The following is a 17,622-nucleotide window of genomic DNA, read 5'->3' as shown; positions in this document are numbered from 1 at the left end:
CTCCCCTCTCTGTATGCCTCTCATTTCTTGCTTTCCTACAAATTCTTCTAACATCTTTCTAAATCATGTTTCCAGGATTACCGAGGATGACTATACAATTTTGTTTGCCCAACAAAATCCTTATTTGCACCTGTTGTCCCAGTATTACTATTAACAGTGTGTCCCGGTTTGAATGACAAATTACACAACCACCCACCTTGAATAAATTGTTGAAAAAGTAGCACTTGGGGTGAATGTACCCCAAGAAAGAAATCACTGCGTCTACTACACTGCACCTCAATGCTTGAGTTATAGCAAAACAAACAGAAGCAAGAAATCCCACACTCTTTGGGTCTCACCACACTCACCCACTCTGCCCCACTGACCACAATGGCCTCATCAGCATGGGGATGATAAGCTCAGAACGGCCAGGTATGTGAATCTATAAAACCTCACTCACGTCCTGCTCCAGTCACAAACCAAACTGCCCACTCCATCCTCCCTGGGCAAAACCTGGGTGCTTAAAAGCATCACGTGAGACTCATTCAAAGTAATTAACAACCTGTTTGAGGTCATAAACCAGCCCCACCCTCCGGAACTTTCCCCAACCTTGGGTCTTAGATGAAAGGCAGACAAATTTGGTTTCCAATTATCTTTGGACTGAACTTTTTTCTCCAAGTGGTTGAATGATATCCTGCCTCTTTAGCGATCGAAAACACAGTCTTATTTTGTGTTCAACGACTAGAGTCCATGTGAAAGTCACCTTATGGGAATGGTCTGGTGAACTTGGCCCAGGGCTGCCCAGTGAGGGCTGGTTTCCAAGTGGCGAGAGGGTGATTCGATTCTGGTCTGTGACTCAATCACCTACTGAGGCTGGAGACACACAACAGCATCTCCACCTGGCTCAGCTGACAGTCAGCATCAGCAACCTAACTTATGGGTGGAGGAGTCTTTGGATGATTCCAGTCTCCAGCCTTCAAATCTTCCAGCTGAGGACCTAGACATCATAAAACAGAGACAATCCATTTCATTGTGCCCTGTCTGAAGTCCTGGTCTGCAGAAACTGTGGCAGATAATATATTATCATTATTTAAGCCACTATGTTCTGGGATAATTTGTTATGCAGCTATTGATAACTAATACATAAAGAACTTAATGATGCCATCTCAGGCAGCATCCAGATACAATATTTACAGAGGGACTGTGATGAGTACTGTATAATGTATGTAATCATCTCTGAACCAATCACTGGATTCAAGGGAAGTCTATACTATGATTGGCCCAGCCAATGGCCAAAGTGGGACACTATAATTGACAGCTTCACCTGCAAGAGAAAGACAGAGAAGGGGGTTCTCCCGAGAGAACAATGCTGGCAGACAAAAACAATATTAAGTACAATGACCTCATTGTGTGGCCATCTCCTACTCCTATCTTTCCTGCTCCTAATAGCTGTGGTAATGTCTTCTGCTGATGCCAAAACTGTTAACCCATTATGATTGAAGATATCTCCACTGCTGGTTCCCATAGATAGCTGTGCTAGAACTTCTGACACCAAGGCCAGTGTTCCATGGAAGCTGGAACCTTCAACCCACTGATGCTTTAGGCTACATCGTTACTTTTCTTTTATGGTTATTTTACTTTATTTTACTCCTGGCCTTAGAAATCAAGTATCATTCTCAATAAGATGTCTGACAGACACTGGGCTGTACCACCAAATCACTCAACTTCTGCTCCAGTTATGGTGTTTGAACCAAACACATGCTCCCCAGTTCCCCTGTTTACTTAGAAAAGTGGTCCTCAGATGGGTTGTGGTGGCTCATGACTGTAATCCCAACACTTTGGGACAAGATGGGACGATTACTTGAGGGCAGGAGTTCAAGACCAGCCTGGGAAACATAGCAAGACCCTGTCTCAACAGAAATTTTAAAAATTAGCCAGGTATGGTGGCACATGACTGTAGTCCAAGCTACTTGGGAGACTGAGGCAGGGGTATCACATGAACCCAGGAGTTAGAGGCTGCAATGAGCTATGATAGTATCACTGCACTCCAGTCCAGGCAACAGAGCAAGACCCTGTCTCTAAAGACAAAAAAACAAAAGTGGTCTCAACCTTGGATGCTCATTACAATTACCTGGGGAGACTTTAGAAACAATCTAATCAAGGTCCCAGCCAAGCCAGATATATTAGATTCTCAAGGGGTGAGTCCTGAGCACTTGTATTTTTTAAAGCTTTCACATAAGATTCCAGAGTTACAGCCAGCATTGAAGCCACTGGTTTGGTGAGATCTGCCCCTGAATCAATTACACTCCCTGAAGGTCCCGAGGCCACCCTCATGGCAATCACAGTTCCTTCCCTGTCTTCACCAACAGCAAGTTCTATCTATTCTACTGATACAATTAAGCTTTGTGTCCCCACCCAAATCTCATCTTGAATTGTAGTCCCCACAATCCCCATGTGTCAAGGGAGAGACCAGATGGAGGTACTTGCATCATGGGGGTGGTTCCCCCATGCTATTCCCATGATAGCAAGTGAGTTCTCATGAGACCTTATGGTTTTATAAGGGACTCTTCCCCCTTCGCTCAGGACTTTTCCTTCCTGCCACCTTGTGAAGAAGGTGCCTTGCTTCCCCTTCTCCTTCCATGATTGTAAGTTTCCTGAGGCCTCCCCAGCCATGCTGAACTATGAGTCAATTAAACCTCTTTCCTTTATAAACTACCCAGTCTTGAGCTGTTATTTATAGCAGTATGAAAACAGACTAATACATCTACCTACCAAAGATCTCTGGTTATCTCTCCCCTTCAATCCAGCCTCATTGCCATGGCTCAGCACAAACTGCCATCATAACATCACTTGGCCAGCTACAGTGAAGACCTCCCACTGTTTCCCTCACCCTGCTCCTCCTTCCCTTTCTGCCTCTGTAATGCATCTCCATAACACCTGCCAGAATGATCCTTTTAAAACTCAAATTGGGCAATGCCATGTCCTTGCTTAAAAAAAATGACTTCCCAGTGGACTTAAAAATCCAGCTCTTCGCCAAGACCGTCAAGGGTCTACATGATCTAATCCCTGCCTCCTCTGCAGCCTCACTGGCTCACCTTCCCCCTTGATTACTATGCTCCAGTCATCTTAGACCAGCCCTACCCAATCGAACTCTGTGATTATGGAAAAGTTCTTGGTCTGCACTTCCAACAAGATAATCTTTAGCCACATGTGCCCATGGAGCACTTGAAATGTGGGTAATGCAAGTAAGCAACAGGATTTTTAATTTTACACAATTTCTTGTTTAAACTTAAGTAGCCACAAGTGGCTTGTGGCTACTACATTGGGCAACGCAGTACCTAGATTTCAAGCACACCAAGTTAATATTACTTCCTTAGAGTTTTAGAACAATTTTCTCTGCTTGGAACTGGGCACGAGAGAGAATTGGGTTTCCCAAAGGAAAATCATGAGGGAAATTCTCATAAGAGATGACAGAAAGGCAAAAACCACGGGTGTCCACATGAAGGACAGAAAAATTGGGGAAGTCTCTGACATCCAGTGACAGGAAACGGCGAAGGGACAGCCCAAAATGTTGAGTTCTAGTTAGCGTAGTGCTCAAATGTGACTGCTCTGCAGTGTGAGATGATGAAAAAGCGAGGTAGAGAAATACAAACTGTCTTAGTCCATTTAGTGATGGTATCACAGAATATCTGAGACTGAGTAATTTATAAAGAGGTTGATTTAACTCATAGTTCTGCAGACTGGGAAGTTTAAGGAGCATGGTACCAGCATCTGCTCGGCTTCTGGTGAGGGCTTCATGCTGCTTTCACTTGTGGCAGAAAGTGGAAGGGGAGTGGGTCTATGCAAAGAGGTCACAAAAAAGGAAACAAAGAAGGCCAGACTTTTTTAGTCATGTGCTGTCATGGAGACTAAAATATCCCCCCAATGCAATAACTTACCCCTGAGGGGGACATAAACCTATTCATAAAGAATCCACCCATCCCCATGACCCAAACACCTCCCACTAGGCCCCACCTCCTAACACTGCCACATTGGGGATCGAATTTGAACATGAATAGACGACACCCAAACCACAACACAATTTAAATGCATTGACATAAATTCAGGAATCCGTAAAACTAAACAGTACGTTGTTTATAGCTACAAACATATTAGGGAAAACTAAAGAAAACCAACAGAATAAAAAACACAAAATTCATAATTGTAGTGACTTCTAAGGGAAGAGAAACAGACATGGGAGAGGCAATGTGTCCACCCTGGGCAAAGGCAATGTGAGGATTATTATTGTAGAGAATTTAAAAACAAGAAAGCAAATTAAAATTCATTTGGTCTGTTTTTCACTTTTACTCTTACCATGCTCCAGCAATTCCAAAGAATATCAGTAATAAAATACTACTCCCCTAAAAAAATTGTTGAAGTTCCAAAAATTGCTTTAATTACTATTGAGATATAGCTACAGACACATGTATACAGGTAAACTTCAAATTTTCATTCTATTCCTTATCCTTTGTGCCAGTTCTCAATTTTTTTGTGTCTCAGCTCCAAATCTACTCTTCACCACCCAGCTTTGTGATATTGGAGCTGGACCCTATAAACATTTCTCCTGTGCCAGCTGGCATAATGATATGTGATGGCAGTAGAGGGCGCTGGAGGGACCTTGCAAAAGGAAGGGGCCGCTCTTCCTGGTTCCAGTCCTTTTCTTCTTGGTCCTATGGCATGGCAGCCAGTAAGTAGTGTCTTAAAGAATTTCACCAGCATCCCAGTGAGAGGCTTCCTAGCAAGTTTTGCCAACATCCCAGTGGTTTGCTTTCTACTCACCAGGCCTCACTTGGAGAACTTAAGTGAACTTTGCCACTGATAAGTGAACTACATCCCTCTCCCACAAGGTCTGAACCTAAAGCAGCCTCCAGTGACACTCCCTGATGTATATGCCCTATGTAACCAGGACTCAGAATGTGTTGAATTATAATCCTGCGATTAGATTATGTTTTATGGCACAGTTGACTTTAAGAAAGGGATATTATCTGGGTGATCCTGACCTAATCATCTGAGTCCTTTAAATCTAAGTCTAAATGACAGAGACAGAAAAAGGTAGACATTCAAAACAGAAAGACTTGCCTTGCCACTGCTGCCTTGAAGATGGATGGAACCATATGGTAAGGAATACAGGTGGTAGCTGTAAGCTTAGAGCAGCCCTCAGATACTAACCAGCAGGGAAATGGAGACCTCAGTCCTACAACCACAAGGAAATAAGTCCTGCCAACACAATAATAAACATGGAAGAGGATTTTTCTTCAGAGTCTCCAAATGAGAACTCAGTCTGACACTTTGATTTCAGTCTCATCACACCCTGAGCTGATCTACAGAACTGTAAACAGGTGGGGTTTTTAATTTGTCTTTATTGTGATAAAACATACCTAACAGAGTTTACCACTTTAACCATGTTCAAGTGTAAAAGTTCAATGTCATTAATTACATTCACATTGTGCAACCATCACCACCATCCATCTCTGGGACTCTTTCACTACCCAAAAGTGAAACTCTGTCCCCACTAAACAATATTTTCCCATTTCCCCCTCACCCCAGCTCCTTACAACCACCATTTTACTGTCTCTCTGAATTTAACTTCTCTAGGTACCCCATATAAATAGAATCCTACAGTATTTGCCCTTTTGTGTCTGGTCTTACTTCACATGTTGTCAAGGTTAATCTATGTTGTACCATGTGTCATAATTTTTTTTCCTTTTTAAGGCTCAATTAATATTCTATTGTACCTATACACATTTTATTTATACGTACATCTATCAGCGAACATTTGGAGACCAGAATTCGTGGGTTCTTGGTCTTGCTGACTTCAAGAATGAAGCCGCAGACACTCACAGTGAATGTGACAGTTGTTAAAGATGGTGTGTCCGCAGTTCGTTCCTTCAGATGATCAGATGTGTCTGGACCTTCTTCCTTCTGGTTGGTTAATGGTCTCACTGACTTCAGGAGTGAAACTGCAGATCTTCACAGTGAGTGTTATAGCTCATAAAGGTGGCATGCACCCAAACAGTAACCAGCAACAAGATTTATTGTAAAGGGCAAAAAAACAAGTCTTCCACAATGGAAGGGGACCCAAAAAGACTACCACTGCTGGCTCAGGCAGCCTGCTTTTATTCCCTTATCTGATCCCACTCACATCCTGCAGATTGGTCCATTTTACAGAGAGCTGATTGGTCCATTTTACAGAGTGCTGATTGGTCCATTTTACAGAGAGCTGATTGGTCCATTTTGACAGGGTGCTGACTGGTGCATTTACAATCCCTGAGCTAGACACAGAGTGCTGATTGGTGCATTTACAATCCTGTAGCTAGACATAAAAGTTCTCCAAGTCCCCACCCGATTCAAAAGCCCAACTGGCTTTGCCTAGTGGATCCCACACCATTGCCCCCGGCAGAGGTGCTTGCCAGTCCCACACCCTCAGCCCGCACTCCTCAGCTCTTGGGTGGTCGATGGCACCGGGAGCCCCGGAGCACTGGGCGGCAGCCATCTGGGAGACTCTGGCTGCTTGAGAACCCACCCCCGGGGGACTTGGGCATGGCGGGCTGCAGGTCTTGATCCTTGCCCCACCAGGGAGGCGGCTGAGTCCGGGAGAATTTGAGTGCCTCGAGGGCCGGTGGGCAGTGCTGGGGGAACCAGTGCACCCTCAGCAGCTGCTGGCCCGGGTACTAAGCCTTTCACTGCCCAGGGGCCAGCGGGGCGACCAGCCGTTCTGAGCGCGTGGCCCGCCGAACTGGCGCCCACCCTGAACTCGCACTCACCCACAGTCCCAGTTCCTGCCCGGGCCTCTCCCTCCTCACCTCCCAGCAAGCAGAGGGAGCTGGCTCAGGCATCGGCCAGCCCAGAGAGGGGCTCCCACAGCACAGCCGCCGGCTGAAGGGTTCCTCCAGTGTGGCCAGACCAGACGCCGAGGCTGAGGAGGCACTGAGAGCGAGCAAGCTCGCCAGCATGTTGTCACCTCTCACTTCCACATGTTGGCTATTGTAAGTAATGCTGTTTGAATGTGGCTGTGCAGATACCTGTTTCAGTCTCTGCTTTCAATTCTTTTGGGAATACACCCAGAACTGGAATTGCTGGATTTTATGATTATTTTATTTTTATTTTTTTAGGAACTACCATTCTGTTTTTCATAGCAGCTGAATAGGTGTTGCTTTAAACTCCTTAATCTGTGCTAATTTGTTACGTGACAATTAAAAAAAGACACAAACAATATACTTTGGTACTCTTAGCCCTAGAGGTAGTAACTGCTTTATACATCCACTATTCCAATATTATTTGTTTTACTTTACCTCTATTAATAAATCCCCTCTACGAGTTAATTATCCTTTATGAAATTTTCCCTATTCAAATTATTGGCATAATTTGTGTCTCCTGACTGGTACCTAACTGATGCAGTCTTTAAAAAAATACTGTGTTCTACATGGAAGTTAATTTAGAGAACTGGTTACACAGCCCTGACATACACCACTACCTCAGCAACATCCACTCATTTTCAATTGTAAGTTCACAACAGTGTTCATTTGTTTGGGTGTTTTGGGGGATGTAACTGAGAGATCTAACCTCTGTGATTTTCAATATTCCTATGTTTAAATAGTACATTGAAAATAAGGATATCACAGTATTCTAAAGAAAAGAAGAGATTTTGTCATACAGTGAGTAAAATTAAAGTTTTATCTGGATTTACAAAAAAAAAAGGAAGAAAGAGAAAGAAACCCTGAGTTGTATCTTTTCCATCTTTCCATTAGATTACTTGGAATTGTTATTTGTGTTCAAAATTTAAAACAATGAAATGGCATAAACTACAAAATGCAATTATTTTTTGGTAAATCTAAATTTTAAGTCACATATTAATATTTTATTGAATTTGAGTAATATAGTAATTCATATTTCATACTTTTAAAAGAGTAATTCATACTTTTTAAAATTGTTCATTTTAGATGAGTATAAATTAACAGTAATGAGTACTACTGATTATGATCCTTACAGTAAATAATTTTGTCACATAAAGGAGGGAGGTGTTAAAAAATCATCTACTCTTGAGTTTCAAATTACCACTGGGTGTAGGTACACCCAGTAACAGCAATGTTAGATTTGTACTCACTGTGTTGTTATAAATATTGTCTTGTCTTTAGTCAATATATGAAAACAATTTTAAGTCAGATAGCACAAAGACACATAGAATAGGTCTGATTCTAACTTCTAAATCCCCTTCTCTGATGGTGCCCTTTCTAACTTAATTTCCTTCAGCTCTTCTGTGAAGGCACTTTGTTTCAAGCTTTGCTCTTCAGACGAAACAGCAGCCTTAGAGTTTTCAATCACCTAAACCCTTCTCCTCTTGTCTGCTTCTTCTAAAATAAAATGAAAGAACTTAATTTCCCCAGAAAGAAAGTGATAGAAGAGTAGAGAGCCTTCTTCATACACAATTTCTAGCCACAGTCCCTTTGAGAAACGACTGGTTTCTCTCAAATGCCCCTCCACCTCCTCTCTATGCCTATCTGAAGACCCAGCTGTTCCCCAACCCCTTGCGTATCAGGCCATAAACCCCTAGGGCAGGCACACATGAACCCTAGAGCGAGATTCACAAACTAAGTACTCATGTTGACTGACTACCATGGTAATGAGACCTGAGCCCTATTAGACCCTAAGCCGCTCCACCTGCAAACTCCACTGGACCCCACAGCATGGAGGACTGTCGATCCTCTCCCTGCATAGCCCTCCCCCTTCCCACCACTGCTGCATGTTTACTCCAAAGGAATTCGGAACAGAAAAGGGCTCCTGGGTCATGGATGCTCCAACCTTATAACCAAGAGAGTGCATCAGATTCAGTTAACGGTGCTCTTTAGAGTGTCCTGACCCATTGAACTAGAATCTCTAAGATTGGGGCCTGTGTTTGAAGTATTTCAAAGATATCCCACCAGGTCACCTTCAAGCCAGGCCCAGTAAAGGACAAGAGCATTATAGAGCATGTGCAGGGAGATCACCAAAGAAAATACTGTTGAGTGTCAAAGAGACAAGATGCCCAGCCTCCCCCACGGACAAGGACACCACAATGCGATACTGTTTTTCACCTATCACATGGCAAATATCAAAAGTTTGATAATCATAGACAAAGGACTAATCTTCCTGGTTTATAAAGTTTCCCTACAAATGAATAATGAAAAGACCAATAATCCAATCCAATAGAAAAATGGCAGAGGCGATGAACAGAGTGTTGAGAAGAAAAGGAAGTACAGTCAGCCCTGGCCCTGCATATCTAGAGGTTCCTATCCATGGATTCAATCAACCACAGAACAAAAATATTTAGGGGAAGTAGAGGGAGCAAAATGGCCAGCCGAATGGAAGCTTCCACTGATCTCCTTCCCACAGAAATACCTAATGGAACAACTACACACACACGCACACACACATACACACCTTCATAAGAACCAAAAATTGGCTGAGCAATCACAGTACTAGATTTTATCTTAATATTACTGAAAGAGACACGAGAGACGGTCGGAAAGATGGAAAGATAGTCTTGATTCACTGACACTACCCTCCCCCCAGGCCAGAAGCAGTCATGTGATGCAGAAAAAGAATCTGCACTTGGGAGAGGGAGAGCACAGTGATTGTGGGACTTTGCATTGGAACTCAGTGCTTCCCTGTCGCAGCAGAAAGCACCAGGCAAAACTCGGCTGATGCTCACGGAGGGAGCATTTAAACCAGCCCAAGGCAGAGGGAAATCATCTATCCCAGCAGTCAGAAACTGAGTTTCTACAAGCCTTCAAACTGTGGGCTAAAATGTTCTGGGGTTCTAAATAAACTTGAAGGACTGTCTAGACCACAAGGACTCCAATTCCTGTGCAAGCTCTCATGTTGTGCTGGGCTCAGAGCCAGTGGATGTGGGGGGCACGTGATCTAGTTAGACACCAGCTGGGGTGGCCAGGGGAATGCTTGTGCCACCTCTACCCCAACCCCAGACAGCACAGCTCACAGCTCTGGGAAAGACTCCTTCCTTCTACTTGAGGAGAGGATAGGGAAGAGTAAAGAGGACTTTGTCTTGCAACGTAGATATCAGCTCAGCCACAGTAGGATAGGGCACCAGGCAGAGTCCTGCAGCCTACATCCCAGGCCTAGCTCCCAGGTGACATTTCTAGACATACCCCGGGCGAGAAGGGAAACTGCTGCCTTGAAGGGAAGAATCCAGTCCTGATAGGATTTATCACCTGCTAACTAAAGACCCCTTGAACCCTGAATAATCAGCAGTGGTAGCCAGGTAGTACACACTGTGAGCCTTGAGTGAGACTCTGAGAGGAGCTAGCCTCAAGGCCTTGGCTCTTGGATGGCATTTCTGGACCTGCCGTGGACCAGAGGGGACCCACCGCCCTGAAGGGTGAGTTCTGGGCCTGGTAGAATTCACCACAAGCTAACTGAAGAGACTGTGGGCCTTGAGTGAACATTGGTGGTAACCAGGCAGTACTAGCCATGGGCCTGAGGCAGTGGTGGCCATGAGGAGAGACTCCCCTGCTTGTGAAAAGGGGAGGGAAGAGGGAAGGACTTCATTTTGTGGCTTGGGTGCCACCTCAGCCACAGTAGAACAGAGTACTGGGTAGATTCCTAAGGTTTCCAACTGTAGGTCGTGGCTCCCAGACAGTACCTCTGAACTCACCAGGGTCCATGAGAAACGTGTTTCCCTGAAGGGAAGGACACAAGCCTGACTGGCTTCACCACTTGCTGATTGTATTGTAGAGCTCTAAGGCCTTGAGCAAACATAGGTGGTAGCTAGGCAGCGGTTACTGCGGGCCTTGGGTGAGACCTAATGCTGTCCTGGCTTCAGGTCTGACCCCACACAGTCCCATTGGTGGTGGACACAGGGCTACTTGTGTCACCCCAGCTCCAGGCAGCTCAGCACACACACGCAGAGATAGACTCCATTTGTTTGGGAGAAAGCAAGTGAAGAGAACAAGAGTCTCCACCTGGTAAACCAGAAAATTCTTCCAGATCTTATCCAAGAACAATTACTGGAGTTAGGGTATCCGCTAATGCAGGTCATCTGGCAGTGATCAAAATTTAGATCACAACACCAAAGTCCATTCAAATACCTGGAAAGCCTTCCCCAGAAGGACAGGTGCCAATGAGGCCATACTGTGAAAGTTATAGTAAATGCCAAATTCTTCAATGCCCAGACACTGACACATATCCACAAGCATCAACACTACCCACTAAAACATGATCTCACCAAATGAACTAAATAAGCCATCAAGGATCAATTCTGGAGAGACAGAGCCATGTGACATTTCAGACAGATAATTCAAAATAGGTGTTTTGAGGAAACTAATGAAATTCAAGATAACACAGAGAAATAATTCAGAATCCTATTAGGTAAATGTAACAAAGAAATTGAAATGATCGAACTGAAAATGCAATTGACATATTGAAGAATGCATCAGAGCCTCTTAACAGCAAAACTGATCAAGCAGAAGAAAGAACAATGAGCTTGAAGACAGGCTGTTTGAAAATACCCATTTGGAGGAGACAAAAGAAACATGAATTAAAAAAAAATCACACAAGATCTGAAAATCGCTTCAAAAGGGCAAACCTAAGATGTATTGGCCTTAAATAGGAGGTAGAGAGAGAGAGAGAGATGGGGTAGAAATTTTATTCAAAGGGATAACAACAGGGAACTTCCCAAACCTAGAGAAAGATATCAACATTCAAGTATAAGAAGATCATAGAACACCAAGTAGATGTAATCCAAATAAGACTATTTCAAGGCATTTAATATTCAAGGCATTTACATTCCCAAAGATCAAGGATAAAGAAAGGATCCTGGCGGGAGCAGTGGCTCGCGCCTGTGATCCCAACACTTTGGGAGACCAAGGTGGATGGATCATGAGGTCAGGAGATCGAGACCATCTTGGCTAACACAGTGAAACCCCGTCTCTACTAAAAATACAAAAAATTAGCCAGGTGTGATGGCGGGCACCTGTAGTCCCAGCTACTTGGGAGGCTGAGGCAGGAGAATGGCATAGAACCCAGGAGGCGGAGCCTGCAGTGAGCCGAGATCATGCCACTGCACTCCAGCCTGGGCAACACAGCGAGACTCCGTCTCAAAAAAAAAAAAGATCCTAAAAGCAGCAAAAGAAAAAAAACAAATATCATACAATGGAGCTCCAATACATCTGGTGGCAGACTTTTCAGTAGAAACTTTACAGACTAGGGGAGAGCAACAAAACACATTTAAAGTGCTAAAGAAAGAAAACCTTTATCTTAGAATAGTATATCCAATTAAAATCTAAATCAAACGTAAAGGAGAAATAAAGACTTGCCCAGACAAACAAAAGTTAAGAGATTTTATCAACACAAGACCAGTCTTATAAAAAAAGTTACAAAACTTTTTTCAATCTGAAAGAAAAAATGTTAATTAGCAGTAAGAAATAATATGAAGATATGAAACTAACTGCTAATAGTAGCTACACAGAAAAACATACAATATTATAACACTGTAATTGTGGTGTGTAAACTATTCAGATCTTGAGTAGAAATACTAAAATATGAACTGATGAAAAATAGTAACTACAACTTTTCAAGACATAGGCAATACAATGAGATATAAATAGAAGCAACGAAACATTTAAAGGCAGGGCAATGAAGTCAAAGCGTAGAGTTTTTATTACTTTTCTCTGCTTGTTTGTTTATGCAATCAGTGTTGTCATCAGATTAAAATAATGGGTTATAAGATATTATTTGCAAGCCTAATGATAACCTTAAATCAGAAGAGATACAGTGGATACACAAAAAATAAAAAGCAAAAATTAAAACATACCACCAGAAAAAATCACCTTTACTGAAAGGATGACAGGAAGGAAAGAAAGAAGGAAGAGACAACATCAAAACAACCAGAAAACTCATAACAAAATGGCAAGAGGAATCATTACTTATCAATCATAACCTTGAGTGTAAATGGACTAAACTCTCCAGTCAAACGACATAGAGTGGCTGAACGGATTTAAAGAAAAAAAGACTCAATTATCTGTTGCCTACAAGAAGCACACTTCGCCTGTAAGACACACAGACTGAAAATAAAGGATTGGCAGAAGATATTCCATGCAAATGGAAACCAAAAAAGAGCAGGAGCAGCTATTCTTGTATCAGACAAAAACAGATTTCAAGACAACACCTATAAAAAGAGACAAAAAAAATTATTGTATAATGATAAAGGGTGAATTCAACAAGAGGATATACCAATTGTAAGTATATACGCACCCAACACTAGAGCACCCAGATATATAAAGCAAATGTTAGTGCTCAAGAAAGAGACCCCAATACAATAACAGTTGGAGACTTCAACACCCCACTTTCAGCACTGGACAGATCTTCCAGATAGAAAATCAATAAAGAAATGCCTAATTTATCTGCATATAGACCAAATGGACCTAACAGATATTTATAGAACATGTCATCCAGTGGTTGCAATACACATTCTTCTTCTCAGCATATGGATCATTCTCAAGGATTGACCATATGCTAGGCAACAAAACACGTCTTTGAAAAAATTTCAAAAAAAATAAAATTATATCAAATATCTTCTCTAACCACAGTGGAATAAATCTAGAAAGCTGTAATAAGAGGAATTTTGGAAACTATACAAAACACATGGAAATGAAACAATATGCTCCTGAATGACCAATGGGCCAATGAAGAAATTAAGAGGGAAACTGGAAAAGTTCTTGAAACAAATGACAGTGGAAACACAATGTACAAAACCTATGGGATACAGCAAAAGCAGTACTAAAAGGGAAGTTTATAGCTATAAGCACCTACATCAGAACAGTAGAAAAACTTCAAATAAATAACCTGACAATGCATCTTAAAGAACTAGAAGAGCAAAAGTAAACCAAACCCAAAATTAGTAGAGAAAAGAAAGAATAAAGATCAGAGCAGAAATAAATGAAATTAAAACAAAGAAAACAATACAGAAGATCAGTGAAATGAAAAGTTGGGGTCTTTTTAAAAAATTGACAAGCCTCTAGCCAGCGTAAGAAAAGAAGAGAGAAGATCCAAATAAAATTGGAGATGAAAAGGGGACATTAGAACTGATACTGCAGAAATTCAAAGGATCATCAGAGGCTACTATGAGCAACTTCATGCCAATAAATTGGAAAACCTAGAATAAATTAATAAATTCCTAGATACATGCAACCTACCAAGATAGAACCATGAAGAAATCCAAAACCTGAACAGACCAATAACAAGTAATGAGATCAAAGCCATAATAAAAAGTATTCTAACAAAGAAAAGCCCTAAACCTGATGGCTTCATTGATGAATGTTACAAACATTCAAAGACAAGCTAATATCAATTCTGTTTGAACTATTCTGAAAAAATAGAAGGGGGAATACTTCCAAACTGATTACAAAGGCCAGTATTTCCCTGATACCAAAATCAGACAAAGACGCATAAACAAAAACAAAACTACAGATCAATATCCCTGATGAAAATTGATGCAAATATCCTCGACAAAATACTAACAAACTGAATTCAGCAACACATTAAAAAGATCATTCATCATGACCAAGTGAGATTTTTCCCAGAGATATAAGAATGCTTCAACATATGCAAATCAATCAGTGTGATATATCATATCAACAGAATGAAGGACAAAAACCCTATGATCATTTCAGTTGATTCTGAAAAAGCATTTGATAAAATTCAATATGTTCTCATGATAAAAACCCTCAAAAAACTGGGTATAGAAGGGACATACCTCAACGCAATAAGAGCTATATATGATAGACCACAGCTAGTATAATTGTGGATGGGGGAAAACTTAGAGCCTTTCCTCTAAGATTGGGAACACGACAAAGATGCCCATTTTCACCACTGTTATTCAGCATAGTACTGGAAGTCCTTGCTAAAGCAATCAGATAAGAGAAGGAAATAAAGGGCATCCAAATTGGAAATGAAGGAGTCAAATTATCCTTGTTTGCAGATAATAATTTGGAAAAACACAAAAACTCCATCAAAAAACTACTAAAACTAATAAATCGTTTATAAGTAAAGTTGCAGGATACAAAATCAACATACGAAAATTAGTAGCATTTCTGTATGTCAACAGCAAACAATCTGAAAAAGAAATCAGGAAAGTAATTCCATTTATAATAGTTACAAAAATAAAATAAAATACCTAGGAATTAACCAAAGAAGTGAAAGATTTCTACAATTAAAACTACAAAGCATTGATTAAAAAAATCTAAAAGGACACAAAAAAATAAAAAGATATTCCATCATGAATTGGCAGACTCAATATTGTTAAAATGTCCATACTATCCAAAGCAATCTACAGATTCAGTGCAATCCTATCAAAATACCAATGACATTCTTCATAAAAATAAAAAAAAATGCAATCCTAAAACTTATGTGGAACTACAGAAGACCCAGAATACCCAATGCTATCCTCAGCAAAAAGAACAAAACTGGAAGAATCACATTATCAGATTTCAAATTACACTTTAGAGCTATAGTAACCAAAACAGCATGGTACTGGCATAAAGATAGACCAATGGAGCAGAACAGAGAACCCAGAAACAAAACCATACATCTACAGTGAACTCATTTTTGACAAAGGTGCCAAGAACATATATTGGGAAAAAGACAGTCTCTTCAATAAATGGTGCTGGGAAAACTAGATATCCATATAAAGAAGAATGAAACTATACTCCTATCTCTCACCATATACAAAACTCAAAGTGGGTTAAAGACTTAAATCTAATACCTCAAACTATGAAACTACCACAAGAAAACATTGGGGAAACTCCTCAGGACATTGGACTGAATGAAGATTTCTTGAGTAATACTATTCAAGCACAGGCAACCACAGCAAAAATGAACAAATTGAATCACATCAATTTAAAAATCTTCTGCATAGCAAAGAAAACAATCTACTAAGTGAAGCGACAACCACAAAATTGGAAAAAAATGTTTGCAAACTATCCATCTGACAAGGAATTAATAACTAGAATATATAAAGAGCTCAAACAACTATAGAAAAAAAATCTAATTATCCAATTTAAAAATGGGCAAAAGATCCAAATAGACAGTTCTCAAAAGAAGATATGCAAATGACAATAGATATATGAAAAAGTGCTCAACATCACTGGTCATCAGAGAAAAGCAAATCAAAACTACAATGAGATATCACCTCACCCCAGTTAAAATGGCTTTTATCGAGACAGGCAATAACAAATGCTGTCAAGGAGATGGAAGAAACGTAACTCTAGTACACTCTTGGTGAAAATGTAAATTAGTACAATCAGTATGGTGAACAGTTTGGAGGTTCCTCAAAAAACTAAAAATTAAACTACCATATGATCTAGCAACCAACTACTAGGTATATACACAAAATCAAGGAAATCAGTACATTGAAGAGATATCTGCACTCCCATGTTTGTTGCAGCACTGTTCACAATAACCAACATTTGGAAGCAACTTGAGTGTCCATTAACAGATGAGTGGATAAAGAAAACGTAGTACGTATATGTAGTGGAGGACTATGCGACCATATAAAAGAATGATGTCCTGTCGTTTGCAGCAACATGGATGGAACTGGAGGTCATTATGTTAAGTGAAATAAGCTAGGCACAGAAAGGCAAATTTACCATGTTCTCACTTATTTGTAGGAGCTAAAAATTAAAACAGTTGAACTCATGGAGATAGAGAACAGAATGATAATTACCAGAGGTGGGGGAAGGGTAGAAGGGGGGTGGTTAATGGGTACAAAAATATAGTTAAATGGACTATTTAAATAAACCATTTAAATAAAATGAGAAGTCAGATCAACGAAACAATACCAAGACATTTTATTAAATGAAAAAATAATAACAATAAAGTGTGAAACTGTGTGTATGATTAATGACAAAGCATTTTAGTAATGATCATTTAATAATTGGTAATAATCTTTGTTACTTTTTTTTTTTCTTGAGACGGAGTCTCGCTCTGTTGCCCAGCCTGGAGTGCAGTAGCACGATTTCGGCTCACTGCAACCTCCAACTCCCAGGTTCAAGCAATTCTCCGGCCTCAGCTTCCCCAGTAGCCAGGATTACAGGCACATGCCACCACGCCCATCTAAATTTTTTGTCTTTTTAATAGAGACGGGGTTTCACCATTTTGGCCAGACTGGTCTCAAATTCCTCACCTCAGGTGATCTACCCACCTCGGCCTCCCAAAGTACTGTCATTATTTTCTTGGTTCAAAGTTCAGGTCTAAAATAAATAATTCAAAAATTTTAAAGAATAAATTTCCAAAATTTCCATTTTAAGGATTTTCAAACTCAATATATAGCAGATACATACTTGTATTTTACAGATAACTTTGGAAAGATGCACACACACAGAATAAAAACTGAATCCAGAGGTAATCAGTAGTTTTGGTCCTTCTGGGGGCATTAGGAGAGTGAGGTTCTGGGAGTTAGAAATGAAAAGTAAACTCACTTTTCTCTTTATGCCTTTATGCCGTTTTATACTGTTTGATTTTATTTATTTATTTATTTATTTATTTATTTATTTATTTATTTATGAGATGGAGTCTCGCTCTGTCCCCCAGGCTGGAGTACAGTGGTGCAAT

This window comes from Rhinopithecus bieti, unplaced genomic scaffold (genome assembly GCF_001698545.2).
Source record: "Rhinopithecus bieti isolate Rb0 unplaced genomic scaffold, ASM169854v2 scaffold_1918, whole genome shotgun sequence".
NCBI lineage: Eukaryota > Metazoa > Chordata > Mammalia > Primates > Cercopithecidae > Rhinopithecus > Rhinopithecus bieti.
The sequence above is the reverse complement of the archived record's forward strand: the minus strand, read 5'-3'. Positions refer to the sequence as shown.